Below are 6,000 nucleotides of genomic sequence, written 5' to 3'. Positions count from 1 at the left end.
CATTCTGGAATAATATTTTATTATCAAATCTTTATCTTGCCAATAATAGTCAACTTCTCAACTAGAAGTAATATCATAGTATTATTTTCACATCGAATTTGAACTTACGATTCACTTGAATAACCAATGATCAAATTAATAACCATAATGCACAATACAATTTTATATCAATCCTTTTGTGATTACTTTCGATCAAGATCTAAGTAATCATATCATGATCAATAGATCATCCATCATATTTCAAATTCTATATGTTATAATCTATTGTGATCCTTTCATACATAATCTCAATGTTTAGTCAAAATTTATAAATATTTCTCCCACTACAATCATCAAAGATCTACCTTATAATGTCCCTGGTGTCTATCCACTAACACCCATTCTATATCTGATTCTATGTTTCATAATTCATCCACTTATGCTCTGATACCATATTAATTGTCACACCCCCGACCCGAGATTTTGAATCGAGGGTCATGGCAACCGCCGCATACTCATAGAAAACTCTTCCCATAAGCATGCAAGGCATCTTATCATACTATCCTAAAACAACAGCGGAATAATTAGTCAATAATTTAAATCCAAATATAACGATCTAAATTTTTTCTTTAATATCTTAATAAATTCAACAATGATTCATAGGTCTTACACCAAATTCAATAAGACTTTCAACCTAAATAAAAGTATAATGATTCTGCTTCTGATCACTCTTCCATTCATATCTTGTATCATCTTAATTCCTCAATATCTGTAAAAACAGTAAAATAAGAGGTAATGAGCTAGACAGCCCAGTAAGCAACGATCACTTCTCAACAGATTTCATCAGGCATATAAGTAAATAATCATTTATAGAAAATAAGCATATAGAGTTCATCAATTCGAAATCAATTTCAATTATGCAATATAATTCATGTCAAATTCATTTCTTTTTCGAAATTTCAAGTTTCTTTCGGGATTTCAATTTCTTTTGTTCTTCAATTTCTTTTCGTCAACCATGAGCTATGACCACATTATCCCTGTGGCAGGGTCATAATACCGCGTATCTGCTTGCGGTGGGCTGCGAATCATCTGGCAGCCAAGTCCTTTGGAACCGCTAGTCTAACTGGCGGTTTTGTCGCTGGTCTATCTGGCGACATGTCGCTGGTCTTACTGGCGACACAAATCCTCAGGACAGTCAATTGCCAACGTATATGCCCCCGTTGGCGGGGTCCTCAACACAGTCAGGTTGTCAATTCTTATTGTTTCTTATATCATAATTCTTCATAAATCATGTTTCATATTCTAATTTCGATAATAAAACATATAATCATGTAGTATCGAAATCAATCAATATAATGAAATCAATATATTCAATCATGCTTCATCATAACATTTCAAATAAGATATTTTCATAACAAAAATATCATTCATCCAATTCATGCATCGTTTCACAAATCATGTCAGAAGAATACACTATAATTTGCCGATGAATCTAGAAAAGGTGAAACATTACTTACCTCGAACGCATTCCAATAAATCCATAAAATTCTATAAATTTTCTTCCAAAAATTCTGTTCGTAGATCATATCGCGATATCCCATGATCAAACATCCACAATCCTATACAGAATCAATTTGAATAATTAGAAAGAATACGAATTCTATATTTCAACGGTTTAGATTGGGTCCGATCATCTAATTTCATCTAATCAAAATCTAATTAGGACCTAAACGATCCAAAGTTTGACTATCAGATCAAATCGGATTCGAAGTGATAGGACCAAGGTTTCTTCATCGATTTCATAAAATCAAGTGGAGAGAGAAAATCAGAGGAGAGAGAATTCATGAGGTACAATTCGAATTGATCAGGTGACACAATCCAATATTACGATGGGTCCAATATCTCGATTGGTGAAATCAATGTGATCAAATCAAGTCATGGCTAGATCGCAAATCATGGAATGATCAAATCTAAAGATTCATGGTCTGATTAGAGTGGGTGCCAGTACGTTGTCTGACAATCATGGATCAAGGTTCTTCATTAGAATCAGATCAGACTTATTAAAAGAAATTTCTTCATTCACTAACCTTTTTTTAGAGAGAGAATCAATCAAGAGAGAGAATATTTTAGAGAGAGAAAATTCTAGAGAGAGAAAATTCTAGAGAGAGAAAATTCTAGAGAGAGAAAATCCATCTTGAATTCTTCAGACAATATGATTCAACAAATTCTGATTGATCATATCAAATCATGTTAAAATTATCATGTGGATAATTAAATAAGATCATGAGAAATAAAATCTAAAAATACTTGATCTGATCAAAGTGGATGTCGGTGTACCGTCCGACGATCACGGATCAAAAATCCATCACGAGGATCATTTAAATTCATCATCATTCTTCTCAAAATTCTAGAAATCTTAGGAGAGATAATCTAGAGAGAGAATTCTAGAGAGAGAAAGTAGAGAGAGAAAATCCAATTCTAGAGAGAGAAAAATACTAATTCAAGCTGAAGAGAGAGAGGGAAGAGAGAGAAACTCTCTTTCTCATATTTTATTATTTATCTCATTATTTATTAATTAATTTTATTTTTCTCTTTCTTCTTTTCTTTCTTTCTCTCTTTTTTTTTTCTTCATGGAAGAGAGAGAAGAGAAAATCCTATTTATTATTATTATATTATTATTATTTTATTTTTCTTCTTTTTTTTTTCCTTTTTTCCTTTCTTTTTCTTTTCTTTTTTTTTTCTTCTTTTTCTTTTCTTTTTCCTTCTTCTTCTTCTTCTTTTTTTTTTTTTTTTCCTGGTTCTTCCTACGCCGGAACAGAGGACCGGCGTGGCCCATGCTTTGCTGGGCCGTTCAGGCCACGGCCACCGCGGCGGGAGGCCGGCGGCGACGGGGGGCCACTCCCCCGGTCACGGAGGAGCGGGAAGGGTTCTTATAGAGCTCATCCTAGGGTCTTTCAATGGCCCTAGGACTCCGATTCTTGATCGGAGAAGAGGGACTCCGATCGGGAGTCTTCCTGCTCTGTTTTCCTTTTTTTTTTTTTTTGTTTAATGGGCTTTAGTGGGCTTGGTTTGGGCTATAACACATAGCAATCGGGCAAATCTTTGTCCGTTATTACAATAGATTTAGACGTACACAACCACGAATAAACAACGGAAAAAGGGAATGGGCTTCAAGTTCCCCGCCCGGTGGGTCAGAACCACTTGACAGATTTAAACTGTCCGATTTTGACATCTGGGATTAGATGACGGATGATGATGATGATTGATGATGAGATCGCAGATTTCACATGTATAAAGTAACGGAATTCACTCATGGTGGGCCCGTTGATGGATTAGAAGTGAAAATATGAGTATTGCTTTAATATTTATATATACTCCTATTTACATAACGATCTATCTATTTCTAATACATCATACTGGGGGAAGGACGCATGGCAACTGGCAAGTGGCAAGAAACAGTGGAGTGCACGTTACCTCTGGATCTGGCTAAGACCTCTACTGCCCATCACCAGCGAGTCCAGCTTCAGATCTTCTACGGCTTCGCACAGCTTCTCCCTCGCATCTCCCAGTACAACTTCGCCACGATCGTTGCCTGAATTTTTTCCCCCCAGATTTAAGGGGGAAAGAGAAAAAAGTCACCAGTCATTTTTAAAAATTGAACTATAAGATGGGGAAGAGGGCAATTAAGGGAGGGGGGGGGGGGGAAGAATGGAGCACCTCCTTCTGTCTGGAAGCAGTGTCGAGCATGTCGAGGACCTCGATGTCGACTTCCAGATCGTAGTGCTTCATCACCTCCGGCTGCCTGAACTCCGTCAGAGGAATCAGAGCTAAATAAAACATGAGCTAATTAGTTAGGAATGGCGAGAGGTGTGGATAAAAGAAATCGGTTGGGAGTCCTGCAGGGGTGGAGGGGAGATCTTTACAGGAACCGGATTTGGCCCAGAGGCCGTGCTTGGACTCGTCTTTCTTGGGGTACATGACGTGGAGGACGATGAGCATGTCGCCCTTGTCGAGGAGGTTATTGATGGCCCATTCCAGCGCCCTCTTGCTGCTCTTGGAGAAGTCCAGGCCACCCCGATCTTCCTGTCTCCTCCCATATTCTCTCCTTTCTCTTGGTGCTTACTGGCTAGGGATTGAGTGCAGAGCCACAAAAATGGCGAGTCGGCAACGAGAAATGACAAGGAAAAGGTAAGGCTTCTCCAGGAGCAAGCCTCTCTCTTTCCCACCGTTAACTAATTGCTTGACGACACGGAGCAAAAAAAAGGGAAAACGCGAGTGGCATCCACGCTGCCGTGTACGTTTAAGTTCCAAATGACCGTAATGCCCTTGAACTGGTGGAGTTGTCCGAAACGATAGGCCGGCGGATTCCTTGATCGATAAAGAGGACGGCGACCATCCCTCTTGTTCACCGGATGATGTAGACAAAGGCGGTCTTGCACCGGGTCACGGCGGGGAGAAGAAAAATTTTAGGTTTGATTTTGTGAGATAGGATCGTAACCTTGACCGGATGGTTTGATATATGGCCATGTAGGCGAGGTTGGTGAGACGAGCGGAAAGGATGTATGAAGGAACACCGGTCCAGGCGAAGCTTCGGCAGGGGTTGGAGCCGTCGGGAAAATTGGAGAGGAGGCGTTCGACGAAAGACACAGAGCGAGCAGTCAAACCAAAACGGGTAGACGGGTATGGCTGCTGATGCCGGAACCCTTCAGGGTGTTTATAATAAGCATGGCACCAAGACCTTCTCTATCCAGATAGAGATGGCGGGCCATGCTTGGGATTTTTTTTTTTTTTGGTTTATAATCTGTTGGGACTTTTGTGGACGTCGAAGGAGGATACTTCCTCCTAGCTCCCTGTGATGCCCATGTCCATTCCAACGTGTGCTGATTAAATTATATAGAATACGATGGTTTGATCGACTCAGCAGCCAACGCCGCATCGCCATTATTATTTGAAAGTATGATTACATGCCCGGCCACGAATGCATCATATGTTATAGGTGTACAACAGCAGAAAACTGACGGAGAAAACGTTGAAATGGTTGATAAAAGTTGACAATTGTAAAATATTATTTTAAAACAAACAAAAATATGAATATATACAAGAATTTAAATTATTAGATTTTCTGAAAAAAAATAGTTAGGTTCTCAAAAATTGAGCGACTTCGTGTAACTATCAATTTAATATACAAAAACAATTTTTGATATTTCCTATTTGTATTTTATATGAATTTAATCGCAAAAATATGATATGTCACGAAAAGAGGGTGATTATGTTCAACCACGAGAACTGACTTGCATGCTTTACAGAATTCCAATATTTCTGCACTTGCTTTGGAGTTTGTACTTTCGATTTATTGAGGATATTTTTTTGTGAAATCTGATACATATTATCATTTCTTTATCTATTAATCAAAGTCTATTAGTATTTGTTTTTGATGTTATAACTATGGTATGGAAGGGTTCCACTTTCCACAAAGATCAACCACCATATTAATTTCTTGCAAATCATCGATCAAGTAGGCAACTACAAAAATTTAGGTGGATCGATTGTTCAGCGCAATGCACATACACATCCGATCAATCATTTTTTAATGGTGTTAAGAATAACCATCCTATTAATCAATTTATATCATTATACTTACCTCTGATATTCAAACGATATATATATCTAATAAAGTTCATGTAGGCAAGAACACCAAACTGGTGGAAGTTTTGAACTTCATAGTTGCTAAGAAAATGATGTTAATAGGTTTTCCGATCAAACAAAGGATTTATATGATTTTTTTTTGATGGAATATCTCCATAATTATGTTCAAGCAATATATATTTGATCTACAAGGTTGTAGGGCGAGTCTATTTGCATGCTAATTAATGAGAAGTGCCAGAACTTGACAAAAGAATTTGAGTATATAGTCTAATTTCTTTGCGATTGTTCTCTTTCTTTCTCTCTCTAAACCAAGCTTCGAGAAAGGTGGTGAAGCTACATACATATTAAATTTGACATTAAATCCTTTGCTAAATT

The 6,000-nt window shown here is 37.8% G+C and overlaps 1 pseudogene; it reads right to left on the bottom strand.

Annotated features, from left to right (window-relative positions):
• Nucleotides 1-596: 596 nt before the first annotated feature.
• On the bottom strand, nucleotides 597-4,163 carry LOC140857876 (universal stress protein PHOS32-like; annotated as a pseudogene).
• Nucleotides 4,164-6,000: the final 1,837 nt, after the last annotated feature.

This window comes from Elaeis guineensis, chromosome 5 (genome assembly GCF_000442705.2).
Source record: "Elaeis guineensis isolate ETL-2024a chromosome 5, EG11, whole genome shotgun sequence".
Taxonomy (NCBI): Eukaryota; Viridiplantae; Streptophyta; class Magnoliopsida; order Arecales; family Arecaceae; genus Elaeis; species Elaeis guineensis.
This window is presented reverse-complemented; position numbering and strand designations above follow the sequence as displayed.